Genomic DNA, 15,276 nt, shown 5'->3' with positions numbered 1-15,276 from the left:
TGCTAAAGTGTAAGTGTTCCCTCTATAAATTATAGGTGTACATTGGCTTATCCATGATTGGCATATTTGATTTACTAGTAGGTCCCTAGTAAAGTGCACTAGAGGTACTCAGGGCCTGTAAATCAAATGCTACTATTGGGCCTGCATCACTGGTTGTGCCGCCCATATTAGTAGCCCTGTAAACATGGCTCAGACCTGCCACTGCAGTGTCTGTGAGTGCAGTTTTAAACTGCCAATTCAACTTGGCAAGTGTACCCTCTTGTCAGGCCTAAACCTTCCCTTTTTATACATGTAAGGCACCCCTAAGGTGGGCCCTAGGTAGCCCCATGGGCAGGGTGCAGTGTATGTTAAAGGTGGGACATGTACTTATGTGTTTTACATGCCCTGATAGTTAAATACTGCCAAATTCTTTTTTCACTGTTGCAAGGCCTATCCCTCTCATAGGTTAATATGGGGGCTGCCTTTAAATATGATTAAAGATTAGATTCCCTTTGGGAGCAGATAGACAATGTGGTGTTTGGGGTCTCTGAACTCACATTTTAAAAATACATCTTTTAGTGAAGTTGGTTTTTAGATTGTGTGTTTGAAAATTCCACTTTTAGAAAGTAGGCATTTTCTTGCTTAAACTCTTCTGTGGCTCTGATTCGTTGTGGATTGCCTGCCTGGGTCAGTTTGACAGTTGGGCTGTTTGCACCTATCCTCTAGACAGTGATCTGGGGTGTAGACTCAATATCCTGATGGGCTATCTGGGCTGAGGAGAGGGGAGAAGTGGTCACTTACACCTGAAAGGGCTGTGCCTGCCCTCACACAATGCTGTGTCCAACCCCCTGGTGTGTTTAGGGCTTGGCATGGGCAAGGCAGGATCTTGAAAACAACATAGACTTTCCTTTCAAGTAGGCCTACTTCAAAGGCAGAAAGGGGTATAAGAAGAGCCCCCCAATCCTCTGAAAATTAGATTACTTCTGAAACCATGAGAAACTTCTGCCAAGGAGAAGAGCTGGAGAAGGTGGAGGTGGAGTACTGCACCTTTGCCTGTGACTGTGCTTTGCTGGGTTGGCCTGCAATAGCTGCTTCTACCTGACAGAGGACAAAGACTGACTTTTGTGTGACTTCCCACTGGTGAAGGATTTCCAAGGGCTTGAAACTGAGCTTGCCTCCTGTTGTTGAAGTCTCAGGGACAGCAAAGACTTCTCTCTGCCAGCACTTGGGCTTTCTGCTGAGAGTCCTGCCTGCCAAGTGGTGCCCTTACATGTTTCTGGGCTCTTGAAAGGTGCAGCTGGTGGAAAAGGACAGCAATCCATGCAAAGACCGCCGTGTGGGGAAACTTTTGACGCACCACCCGCTTCACGGCTGAAAAATCACGCGCTGCCAGACTCGTGGCTAAGATCCACGCTCCACCTGCATTGCGGCTGGGAGATCGACGCAACGTGGCTGTGGAAATGACGCGCAACACCCACAGCGGCTGCTGTTAACGACGCAAGCCCCACGCAGCACGGTTTCTTGACATCGTGCGACCGGATTTTGACGCAACATCGCTGGGTGCGGAAAATCAACTCAAAGCCTGCCCGGACCTGAGGTGGCTGTCTGGATCGATGCATTGCTCTCTTGCAGAGAGGAAAAATGACGCACACCGACCCCACCGGAGGAGAAACTACACACGGTCTTGCTTGCGAGTGAGAAATCGACGCATCGCTGGCCTTTTCCGACCAACACTCGTCTGTGCGGTGTTATTTTGACGCAACCCAGGTATTTTTCATACTAACAGTGTTCTCACTGTTTTCTAAATGATTTAATCATTACAACCCTGGCGGTCGGTGTTAAAGCGGCAGTAAGACCGCCAACAGGCCGGCGGCAAAAAAAAATGGAATCACGACTGTGGTGGAAACCGCCAACAAAGACAGTCACTTTAACACTCCGACCGCCACGGTGGTACAAACAGCGCGGCGGTCACCGCCAACAGACAGGCGGGAGACAATGTACCACCCACAGTATCACAACCTACCAATCTGCCACCTTTTCCGGGGCGGATTCACCGCAAACAAAAACACGGCGGAAACTGGTCTTCGAAGGGAAAACGCTCACCTCTACACACCCCAAGACGAACCAGGATGCCATGGAACCAGAGCTTCACATTTTTCCACCCTTTATCTTCTTGCTCCTCTACCACGAGCGCGAACACTGGCGGCGAAGACCACGGTGAGTACTGCACCTACGACACAGGGGAGGGGGGAGGGAAAAAACAGACACAGACACACGCAACACCCACATCCCCACCCTCACCCACAACAACACATACAGTAATACAGCATGATACATTACAGTTACAACCCCCAAACCCCCCAGAAGAATGCAAAGACAAAAGAAAATGAGTGTAACCATTGTAATCTATTAAAATCCAGTACGCAAAAATATATATAGACTATAAACAAATATGTACATCAAAAATTCAAGTCCAGGTATTGCACCATTTAAGTCCGTGGAACACTGGGCCCACACTGCATGAGCGAGGCCCACACAAGATACCCGAACATGACTGAGAGAACACTGCAGGGGCATCAGATAGAAATAAAACAGGCACCTCAGGGGGAAGGGAAAGGGGGGCACCTCAGCCGGTTAAGTGCACAACGCCAAATCCACGAGGGGGCCACATGTCCACAGTTCAATCCTGGGGAGCGCAAAGCCACAGTCTCACAAGTCTCTACAGTGGGTGGTTTGCCCACTGTACAATCCTGGGGAGTGCAAAGCCACAGTCTCTCAAGTGGATAACAGTCTCCACTGGTTCTGGAGTAAGCTTTGTGCCCATAGTGCTTCATCCTGCCAAGGACAGAGGTAGTGGATGCCTATCTCCACTGGTTCTGGAGGGGGCTTACTGCCCAGAGTGCTTCATCCTGCCCAAGAACAGAGGTAGTGGATGTAAATCTCCACTGGTTCTGGAGTAAGCTTTGTGCCCAGAGTGCTTCATCCTGCCAAGGACAGAGGTAGTGGATGCCTATCTCCACTGGTTCTGGAGGGGGCTTGGTGCCCAGAGTGCTTTATCCTGCCAAGGACAGAGGTAGTGGATGCCTATCTCCACTGGTTCTGGAGGGGGCTTAGTGCCCAGAGTGCTTCATCCTGCCAAGGACAGAGGTAGTGGATGTAAATCTCCACTGGTTCCTGGAGGGGGCTTGGTGCCCAGAGTGCTTCATCCTGCCAAGGACAAAGGTAGTGAATGCCTTTCTCCACTGGTTCTGGAGGGGGCTTGGTGCCCAGAGTGCTTCATCCTGCCAAGGACAGAGGTAGTGGGTGTAAATCTCCACTGGTTCTGGAGGGGGCTGGTGCCCAGAGTGCTTCATCCTGCTCGTGGCGGACTCAGTAGCGTCAGTGCTCTTGGCGCTCATGGGCCAGCGGTGCTGGTGGTGGCGGTGTCCTGTTCAGCGGTGCTGGTGGCGGCGGTGTCCTGTTCAGTGGTGCTGGTGGCGGCGGTGTCCTGTTCAGCAGTGCTGGTGGCGGCAGGTGTCCTGTTCAGCGGTGCTTGTGGCGGCGGTGTCCTGTTCAGCAGTGCTTGTGGCAGCGGTGTCCTGTTCAGCGGTGCTTGTTGCGGCGGTGTCCTTGGCAGCAGTGCTTGTGGCGGCGGTGGCCTGTTCAGCGGTGCTGGTGGTGGCGGTGTCCTGTTCAGCGGTGCTGGTGGCGGCAGGTGTCCTGTTCAGCGGTGCTTGTGGCGGCGGTGTCCTGTTCAGCGGTGCTTGTTGTGGCGGTGTCCTTGGCAGCGGTGCTTGAGGCAGCGGTCTCCTGTTCAGCGGTGCTGGTGGCGGCGGTGTCCTGTTCAGCGCTGCTGGTGGCGGCAGGTGTCCTTGGCAGCGACTCAGCTGCTGGTGGTCCTGTCTGGGCCAGCGGGGCTGGTGCTGGCGGTCGCCTCCTGGCCAGCGGGGCTGCTGCTGGTGGTCCTGTCTGGGCATGCGGGGCTGGAGCTGGCGGTCCTGTCTGGGCCAGCGGGGCTGGTGCTGGCGGTCCTATCTGGGCCAGCGGGGTTGGTGCTGGCGGTCCTGTCTGGGCCAGCGGGGCTGGTGCTGGCGGTCCTGTCTGGGCCAGCGGGGCTGGTGCTGGTGGTCGCCTCTTGGCTAGCTGGGTTGCTGCTGGCCGTCCTGTCTGGACCTGCGGGGCTGCTGCTGGCGGTCCTGTCTGGGCCAGCGGGGCTGTTGCTGGCGGTCCTGTCTGGGCCAGCGGGGCTGGTGCTGGCGGTCCTGTCTGGGCCAGCGGGGCTGGCGGTCCTGTCTGGGCCAGCGGGGCTGATGGCGGTCTTCTCCGCCGTGCTGCTCTTCCCAGACTTGCCGGGTTTCTTGTGCCCCTTCCCCACCTTGGAAGGTGTCGCAGCTGACTCCACACTCCCACCTGTACCCCTGGGAGCGGCTTTGCTGGCTGTTGTCTTCCCCCTCTCCCGCCGGGCACTGGCCAACTTTTGATGCTTGACAGGTGGGGGACTGTCCGTGCTGTGGCTCCTTGCCACACTGGCTCCCCTGCTGCCTGGTGCACTCCAGAATCCGGTGACAACTGGCACCACTGGTCCCGCCGCTTTTGTGGCTGAGGTGCTAGGTTGGGACCTGGAGAGTCAGGCCCTAGGAGACTGACGGGGTGGGGGAGGTGAGGGAAAGAGGTCAAGGGTGGCCAGGAAAAGCTTCTTAGGAACACTGGGACGTGTAGGTGGAGGGGGTTTGGGAGTGGAGGAAGAGGTTGTGGTTGTAGGAGGTGTCCGTTTGGTGACTTTGGGTGAAGGTGCATGCGTTGGAGGCTGTTGTGAGGTGGATGGCTGTTCGGTGGGTGTGTGGCTGCGTTTGTGTACCTTGGGAGGTGGCGTCACAGACACACTGGGAGAGGACACAGGGGATGTGTGAATGGTAGTGGGGGTGGTGAGTGCACGTGAGCGGGGTGTGGTGGTGGGTGTGCTGGTGATGGAAGTAGTGGCTTTAGATGTAGTGCATGCAGGTGTGAGTGCAGACGAGACTGGGAGGGATGAGGGAGATGAGGAGGAGGGGGACACAGTGGAGGCGGTGGATGCTGCTATGTCTGCATGTGTGTGATGCTTGCGTGAGTGCCTGTGGGATGTGTGGTGCTTATGTTTGCCTGAGCTTCCTTTATGTGTTGAGGTGTGTGCATGCTGGTCTGATGGTGTGCTTGGGATAGGCTGAGGTACAGGGGATTGGGTCTGGGTGGAGGAAGTTGGAGGGGGGAGGCTAGAGGCAAGGACAATGGCTGCCATAAGTGCTGAGGCCAGAGTCTAAAAAGCTCGCTGAAGGGCTGCCTGACCAGAATGAATGCCCTCCAATAATGCATTGGTTTGTTGCAACTGCCTCTCTACTCCCTGGATGGCATTCAAAATGGTAGACTGCCCAACAGTGAGGGACCTGAGGAGGTCAATGGCCTACTCACTGAGGGCAGAAGGGGTGGCAGGGGCTGAGGTGCGTGGGGCGAAGGAGATGCCCACCCTCCTGGGTGGGCGGGCACGGGGCAAAGGCTGAGGGGCTGCTGGGAGGGCGGTGCTGGGGGTGGTGGCGGCTGTACCTGTACATGCGGAGGCACAGATGGGGCCGCCACCACAAGGGAGCTCCCATCAGAGGACGAGTCCGTATCACTGGTGTCAGCTCCTGTCCCCGCTGTGGAGCTCCCCTCGCCCTCCATCCCACGGGTGGCTTCCGACTCCGTTGTCTCACCCTCCAGGGCCATGTAGGATGCAGCTCCCTCCTGCTCCGGTGCCACTGCTCCTCCGCCTGATGATGCTAATGCACACATGTACAGGGAGACCACAAAAAGGGGGGGGAAGACAGAAGAAAGACATGTTCAGTGCATGCATTACCGCTACTGTTGGCGGACACGACAGACACAGAAGCCCCCTGCACTACGCCACGCACTTGGGGTCCACTATGCAATCCCTGGGACATGGCCTACATCTGCACACATGGATGTCACAGGAGCCTGACTAGGTGTCGTTGGCACTGTACCCAGGTGGGGTGGGGTGCCACAGGGTCTGCCTGAAAAAGGGGACTCAGCTAGCACACTCGCCCTGGCCTAGGGAAACACACAGCCCACCTCCCCCACCAAGACACCTCCACTGCGCGCTGAATCAGCAGAATGAGTGTGTACTCACCCCCTTGTTGCTGCTGTGATGCCCTCAAGTGCCCATCCAACTCCGGGTACGCCACCGCAAGAATCCTGAACATCAGGAGGGTCATGGTGCGACGGGCACCCCTCCCACGGTGGGAGGCCATCCCCAGCTGGGCCTCTGCCGTCTTCTTGCTCCAGCGGCGAATGTCCTCCCATCTCTTCCGGCAGTGGGTGCTCCGTCTGTGATAGACCCCCAGAGTCCGGACGCCCTTGGCGATGGCACGCCAAATATCTTTTTTCTGGTGGGCACTGACCTACATGAATTGTACAGGGGAAAAAGAGAAGTTATTACCAACTGCACCGTCACAGTCATTGGCCAGCATCCCTATCCTTGCCATGTGGCACATGCACTCTCCGTCGTTTCATGCACGCATAATTCTCCCCCCCTATCTTTCATCCGCACCACTCCACACAGGCATTGCCCATACAGCATGGTCCCAGTGTATGTCCTGGCAGACCTGTTTGTCTGGAGGACCGTAGAGTAGCGTGTACTTGGGGAGGACCCCATCCACGAGTTTCTCCAACTCCTCTGTGCTGAAGGCAGGGGCCCTTTCCCCAGACTCAAGAGCCATTGTCTCTTCCAGACTGATGTCACAGCAGCACTTGCAGTGTAGGTCCTCTCAGGTCGAAGATCAGGTATCAAGTGATTGAAGTGATAGAAAATGGCGGTCACATCCCCGGCGGTCCATACTGTCACAGCCGACGTACATCATCATTGCCTCCTGGGACCTATATGGTCCAATGTTTACCAATGCAGAATTGCGCTGCGGTCTTCGACCGCCTACCGCGACGGTGTACAACGCCAGCGCAGTTACCTCACATCCCATTGTCCCACTTTACAAGTCAGGCAGCTGCCATTTCAGGGGCCCACATGGCTTTATTTTAACTGCGTCACACATACCTAGGCCTTGCCTCAACACTCATACAGGCAATATTCAGGTTATAAATGGTTTTCTGAGTAAGCTGTGTTTACGTACCTCTGAGTTGGTTGACTCTGTGTTCGCTGTTGTCCTTCATAGGCACCGTCCGCTGGGACATGTGAGGAGATGGCGGAATCCTCCAGTGTACAGACCGCTGGTGGACCTGTCGAAAATGGAGGAAAGACATGTGATCATCACCTACAGGCTTGATCGTGCCATAATCCTGGAATTGTGTGCCCAGTTGGAGCCAGACCTGATGTCAGCTATCCGCCTTCCCACAGGAACCCCCCTCAAGTGCAGGTGCTGTCAGTACTCCATTTCCTTGCAAGTGGGTCTTTTCAAACTACAGTGACCATAGCATCAGGGATGTCCCCGCTTATGTTTTCCAACGTGTTGTCCAGAGTGTTGTGTGCCCTGCTGAAAGACATGCAGAGCTACATCGTTTTCCCTCAGGTGGAGGATTTGCCTACTGTGAAAGGTGACTTCTATGCCCTGGGACATATCCCCAACATCATAGGTGCCATTGATGGAACACATGTGGCCTTGGTCCCCCCACGCAGGAGTGAACAGGTGTACAGAAACCGGAAGAGTTATCATTCGATGAGGATGGTGTGTTTGGCCGACCAGTACATCTCCCATGTTAATGCCAAATTCCCTGGCTCAGTGCATTACGCTTACATCCTGCGGAATAGCAGCATCCCTTATGTGATGGGTCAACTCCAGAGGCACCGTGTGTGGCTATTAGGTGAGCACCTGGAAGCAAGTCAGTGGGAATAATTGTCTGGGTCTGGAGATATCCCTACAGGTTAGTGTTCTGTCTAACAGTTGTCCCTCACCATTTTCAGGTGACTCTGGTTACCCCAATCTGTCATGGCTACTGACCCCAGTGAGGAATCCCAGAACAAGGGCAGAGGAACGTTACAATGAGGCCCATGGGCGAACTAGGGGGATTATATAGCGGACCTTCGGCCTCCTGGAGGCCAGGTTCCGTTGCCTCCATATGACAGGTGGTTCCCTATTCTACTCACCAAAGAAGGTGTGCCAGATCATCGTGGCCTGCTGTATGCTTCACAACTTAGCTTTGCGACGACAGGTGCCTTTTCTGCAGGAGGATGGTCCAGATGGAGGTGTTGTGGCAGCTGTGGAGCCTGTGGACAGTGAAGACGAGGAAGCAGAAGAAGAGGACATTGACAACAGGAACTCTGTGATCCTGCAATACTTCCAGTGAGATACAGGTAAGAAGACAAACCTGCCTACTACATGTACTTTAACACTACTACCTCTCTACTGTCTGTCCTTTTCACCCAGTGTATGCTCACTGAGTTGTCACTTTCCCTTACGATTTCACAGATGTGGGTCCCACTGTGTGACATCTGCTTTGCTTCCTGATGGACTAGAGCTGTGTGACATAGGTATGTTGACATTACATTTGAAAGTGCATTTTGTCACTGTAATTGCTAATACACTATTTTGAAATCACAGACAGACTCCAGATTGTTTTGTGCTTCAAGGGTGTTTATTTAAGTGCTCAATATTGGAGGGTGATGTAACATGGTGAGTGGTGATGGTGGAGGAATGTCCATGGCAGGGTCCAGTCTACTTGTCTCACAGGTGCATTGTCGAAAGGGGCATAGGAGGTGGAGCTGGGGCAGTTTGTGGATGGACAGGGTGACAAGGTGGGACAATAGGATGACATTCAGGGCAGTCTCATTTCTTGGTGGGGGTCTTGGCATCGTTCTCTGTCTTTGTCCTGGATCTCAGGGACCGTTTGCGGGGTGGTTCTCCATCTGCAGGGGGTGGGGTGCTGGTGTGGTGGTCCTGTGGTGGTGCCTCCTGTCCACTAGCGCCGGTGGAGGTGGTGGGCAGTTCATCGTCCAGGCTAGTGTCAGGGGCCCCTTGTTGTGCCACAGTGTCCCTCCTGGTGCTGAGGACTTCCTTCAGCACCCCTACGATGGTGCCCAGGGTGGAATTGATGGATCTGAGTTCCTCCCTGAAGCCCAAATACTGTTCCTCCTGCAGCCGCTGCGTCTCCTGAAACTTGGCCAGTACCGTTGCCATCGTCTCCTGGGAATGATGGTATGCTCCCAAGATGTTGGAGAGGGCCTCGTGGAGAGTGGGTTCCCTGGGCCTGTCCTCCCCCTGTCGTAAAGCAACCCTTCCAGTTCCCCTGTTTCCCTGGGCCACTGTCCCCTGAAAGGTGCGCCCACTGCCACTGCCCCCAGGTCCCTGGTGTTGTTGGGGTGGTGGGTTAGCCTGGGTTCCCTGTAGTGGTGGACACACTGCTGATTGACGTGTCCTGGGGACAGAGGTATGGGCCCGCTGGGTGGGTGCTTTGCTGGTGTTTCCAGAGGGGAGAAGCTCTGTGGTGGCCTGTGACTGTGTGAGGGGAACCGACTGTCCCGAGGTCCCAGATGGGCCGGGCTGGTCGTCTAGATCCAGTTGGACAGAGCTGCTGTCATCACTGTGGGTCTCTTCTGTTGGTGGTGTGGACATGTCTAGACCCTCCTATGCGGTGACGTTGGGTAGGGGTCCTGCAGGGGTGTAAAAGCATGATTATTCCATCTGTATGTGCCATGGTGTGCAATGGGTGGGTGACCGTGTACCCCAGTGCTTGCATTCCTGTGTGGGACCTTGTGTGGTGATGTTTTAGAGGGGTGCATGGGCCATGCATTGGTGATGGGTGTCCATGCTTTGGTGTTGCATGCAGGGCTTGGTGTTGGGATGTGTGGTTTGTGATATTGGGTCATTTGTGAGGAGTAGGAGTGATGGTGGTGAGGGTGAGGGTGGGGGTATGTGATGGCATGCAGGAATGTTGGGGGATATAGTAGTTAAGGTTTGACTTACCAGAGTCCATTCCTCCAGCTACTCCTTTGAGGCCCTCAGGATGCAGAATCGCCAAGACTTGCTCCTCCCATGTTGTTAGTCGTGGGGGAGGAGGTGGGGGTCCGCCGCCAGTCCTCTGTACCGCAAGGTGGTGTCTGGATACCATGGAACGCACCTTCCCCCGTAGGTCGTTCCATCTCTTCCTGATGTCATCCCTATTTCTTGGGTGCTGTCCCACTGCATTGACCCTGTCCACTATTCTGTGCCAAAGCTCCATCTTCCTAGCTATGGAGGTGTGCTGCACCTGTGATCCGAATAGCTGTGGCTCTACCCAGGTGATTTCCTCCACCATGACCCTGGGCTCCTCCTCAGAGAACCTGGGGTGTCTTTGCCGTGCCATGGGGTGGTGTGGGTGATGTGTGGGGCTGTGTGTGTTTTGATATGTGGGGTGATATTTAGTGGTGTGCTGTGTGATGTGCGTGGATGTTATGTGGGTGATGGTGTTGTGTGCCTGTGGATGCTTGGTTGTAGATTGTAGTGTCTCTCTCTGGCCTTCTTTCAGGATTTTGGTCGAAGGGGTTTGTGGGTGATGTGGGTGTGTGTTTTATATTGTATTGGGTGTGTGGGAGTGGTGTGTTTATGTGTATCAGGTGTGGGTATTTAGAATTGTCCAATGTGGATGTGTTTTGTGGGAGTGTGTGTATTTTTAGCGCGGTGGTGTGTACCGCCAATGGAATACCGCGGTTGAAAGACCGCCAAGTGGATTCGTGGGTCGTGATAGTGTGGGCGTATTCCTGTTGGCGTGACGGTGGAGTTTTTTTTTTGCCAGTTTATCACTGACCTTTGGTGTGGCGGACTTGTGTGAGTGTCTCAATTTTGGCAGATTCCGAGCTGTGGGTCATAATGGCCGTGGCAGATTTCAGCGGCGGTGTGTTGGCGGTCTTCTGCACGACGGTAAGCGGCTTTTACCGCCAATGTTGTAATGACCCCCTTATTCTTTAAAATTCATAACTTGACTTGTGTATGTTGGATTTTTGTCATTTTGGTCTTGTTTTGTTTAGATAAATATTACCTATTTTTTCTAAACATGTGTTGTGTAATTTTGTAGTGTTTTCACTGAGTTACTGTGTGTGCTGCTACAAATACTTTACACATTGCTTCTGAAGTTAAGCCTGCCTGCTCGTGCCAAGCTACCAAGGGGGCGACCAGGGGTTAACGGAGGGTGATTCTCCTTACCCTGACCAGAGTGAGGGTCCATGCTTGGACAGAGGGTAACCTGACTGCCAACCAAAGACTCCATTTCTGACATGCACATAGATCTCTAGTGAACAGGGCTGGCTACTGGGAATTTCGGTGGGCTGGCAGAGTGGGGGCTCGTTTTATTGCTCTGGGGGCCTGTTTTGTTGCACACATTAAAATCATTTGTTTTTGCATTGTTTATTTAGAACAAAACACCAGGTAGCCAGTCCGGCCCTGCTAGTGAATGTACTAGTTCTTTCACGCTACCACCTTGTTCATCCCTGTAAAAGTGCTGAACGTTTCTGCAGTCTCCACTCACCATGCTCACATGGGAGTCACAAGTATTTATTTGCTTGCCTGGCCCTTTCATATTTCCACATAAAGCCAGAGAGCATTGTATGAAGTTTTATGAAGTATGATTTGGAATATTGAAGGTGAGAGCTCTGAATAGATACAGGGCCTTAGGTAGGATGGGATTTTTAACAAGTCTAACCCAAACAATCATGGTCAGGGTTCAATGCTTTCAGTTTTTCATAAGTGTGACACAGTCCAACAGCGATGGTTCACAGTTAACGTTAAGCAGATTTTCCTATGTTCTGATCAACCTACCACTTACATGTTCATGAAAGCATTGGCAGGACACTATTGCTGTGACAATAAATATCTTTAATCTTGCTATCTCTATAACTGAATCTTACACCATATCTCAATAGCCTTTCTCCCTTTCTTCGGTCATTTACAGTCTCTCTCTCTCTCCCTTCCCCCCTCCTACCTCTCTCTCTAGTAAGTTGGGTCTATCTCCAAATACTATGGAGTCAGTGTCTTCATCCATGCTGCAGACCTACTGTGTTGCTCTCTTCCAGAGCTGCCTATCTATAGGGTTTGAGAAGGGGGTCCCTTTACCTAAACCTGCCTCCTTCTCTGAGGATAATGATGTTTCCCTCTGTTTTTCACCAGGATCACATTTCTGCCTGAACCTTCTGAGCAAAGGCTGAAGTTGTCTACTAGACAGGTTCTAAAGGTCATCTGTCTGTCCTCTAGTCACTCACCCCCAACCTACCCGTGGGAGATGACTCTGTACTTGGCACCCAGTTTTCTCTGAAACCACAAGAGGCCCCAACGGGTATGCCTTGGAGTCCGTGAAGTCTCTTTGGGGGTCGGCAACTGCTTTGAAAATTAAATAATATTAACAGACTAATAAAGTGTATACAATTAATGTGGCTTAATGTACAATTAAACATTTAACATTTAAAAAAACGTACTGTAAATGTCAAGGAATTTGAAATTGGAAGCTAAAAACTAAGGTAGTATCCTCAGATTTAGTCATGGGAGCAGTGCAGGTGCATCAGACAGAATATAGTATGATAGTATGAGCTATATGCGGCTTCATTTGAATTTAGAAAAACCCCAACCTTCCTGTTAAAATTACATTTTTCATTTTTTTTATTTTGATTTCTTTGCAAATTAAATACAGTGCCCCTCATTACGAGTGTGGTGGTCTCAAGACCGCCATACTCGCGATGGTGATCAGACTGCCGCAGACAGGGCGGTCCGACCACCCCATTATGATCGTGGCGGAGCAGCCACGGTCATACCGCCAACACCGCTAGGCTGCAGCAAGCCTGCAGCCTGGCAGTCCCGGCGGTTGTAATCTGCCAGGGCAGCGCTGCAAACACCTCCATGGAAAGGCTGGTGGAATGGTAGTGTCAGGGGGCCTGCACTTGGCATGGGCAGTGCAGAAGCCCCCATGCACAGCCCCATCGTGCATTTCACTGCCCAAATTACGGGCAGTGAAAGGCGCAATGGGTGCTGTTGCACCCGATGCACCACAACATTGCTGCCGGCTCAATTATGAACTGTCGTCAGTGTTGTGGTGAGTGTTCCGCTGGGCCAGCAGGCAAAAACCCTGTTTACGCCTGCTGGCCCAGCGGAACACTCCTAATATGGCGGGCAAATGACCTCCAGGACTGGCGGTCTTTTGCCTGTAGCAGATTCGGCGGTCCTAGAAACGGACCGGCGAAGTCATAATAATGGCCATTGGGGGTCATTACAACATTGGCGGTAAAAGGCGCTTACCGCCGTGCAGAAGACCGCCAAGACCCCACCACGGCGGCGGTAGTCCGCCACAGCTATTATGGCCCACATCTCGGAATCCGCCGAAATACAGACACCCACACAAGTCCGCCACACCAAAGGTCAGTGTTAAACTGGCGAAAACAAATCCTCCACCTCCACACCAACAGAAACACGCTCATGCTATTACGACCCACGAATCCACGCGGCGGTCTTTCAACCACGGCATTCCATTGGCGGTACACACCGCCGCCCTCAAAATACACACACATCTCCAAAACACAGCCACATTGGACAATTACAAATACACACATCTGATACACATACAAACAACACTCCCACACACCCAACACAATATAAAACACACACCCACATCACCCACAAACCCCTATGACCAAATTTAACAGACAAAGGCCAGAGAGACAGCACAGCCAAGACAACACCACCATACAGAGGCACACAACACCATCACCCACACCACATCCACGCACAAAACACCACACACCACTACACATCACCACACACATCAACACTCACACCGCCCCACACATCACCCACACCACCCCATGTCACGCAAAAGACACCCCCGCTTCTCCGAGGAGGAGCTCAGGGTCATGGTGGAGGAAATCATCCGGGTAGAGCCACAGCTATTGGCTCACAGGTACAGCACACCTCCATAGCCAGGAAGATGGAGCTATGGCGCAGAATCGTTGACAGGGTCAACGCTGTGGGACAACACCCAAGAAATAGGGAGGACATCAGGAAGAGTTGGAACGACCTACGGGGGAAGGTGCGTTCAACGGTCTCCAGGCACAACATCGCGGTGCAGCGGACTGGCGGCGGACCCCCACCTCCTCCCCCACAACTAACAACATGGGAGGAGCAAGTCTTGACCATCATGCATCCAGAGGGCCTCGGAGGAGTCGGTGGAGGATGGGGCACTGGTAAGTCAAATATTAACTATCTAATCCCCCACCCTACCTGCATGCTATCAAACAGAGCAAGATGGCAAGACCCCTGCCAGAAAATGAGACCACCCTGATTGTCCCCCCACTGACCCACTTTGATACCCTGTCCATACTTGAACTGCCCCAGCTCCACTTCCTATGCCCAGATGGGCAAAGCACCTGTGAGACTAATAGACTGGACTCTGCCATGGACATTCCTCCACCATCACCCATCCTCATATTACAACCCCCTCCCAATTCTGAGCACTTCAATAAACACCCTTGAAACAAAAAACAATCTTGAGTCAGTCTGTGAGATTGTAAATATGTATTATCAATGACCGAGTCATAATGCGTTCCCCATTGTAAAGCCAACATACCTATGTCACACATCACAAGTCCTTGAAGGATGCAAGCAGATAACACACGTTGGTAACCACACCTGTGAAACCGTAATGGAAAGGAACAACTCAGTTATCAAATACTGGTTGATATCGACAGACAGGATAGAGGTAGACGTGTGAAAGTTAATGTAATGGAAAAAATGAAAATGTTCTCACCTGTGTGTCACTGGAAATATTGCTGTATGACTGACTCCCTGTTGTCGTTGTCTTCTTCCTCAGCTTCCTGCTCATCACTGTCCACAGGCTCCACAGGCTCCACAGCTGCCACAACACAGTCATCTGGACCATCCTCCTGCAGAAAGGGCACCCGGCGTCGCAAAGCCAAATTATGAAGCATGGAGCAGGCGATAATGATCTCGCACACCTTCTTCGGTGAGTAGAATAGGGAACCACCTGTCATATGGAGGCACCTGAACCTGGCCTTCAGGAGGCCGAAGGTGCGTTCGATCACCCTCCTAGTCCGCCCATGGGCCTCATTGTAGCGTTCCTCTGCCCTGGTACTGGGATTCCTCACTGGGGTCAGTAGCCATGACAGGTTGGGGTAACCAGAGTCCCCCAATAGCCACACACGGTGCCTCTGGAGTTGACCCATCATATCAGGGATGCTGCTATTCCGCAGGATGTAGGCGTCATGCACTGAGCCAGGGAACATAGCATTTACCTGCGAGATGTACTGGTCTGCCAAACAGACCATCTGAACATTCATGGGATGATAACTCTTCCTGTTCCTGTACA

The sequence above is a fragment of the Pleurodeles waltl genome, chromosome 9 (assembly GCF_031143425.1).
Source record: "Pleurodeles waltl isolate 20211129_DDA chromosome 9, aPleWal1.hap1.20221129, whole genome shotgun sequence".
Taxonomy (NCBI): Eukaryota; Metazoa; Chordata; class Amphibia; order Caudata; family Salamandridae; genus Pleurodeles; species Pleurodeles waltl.
Note: the sequence above shows the minus strand (reverse complement) of the source record.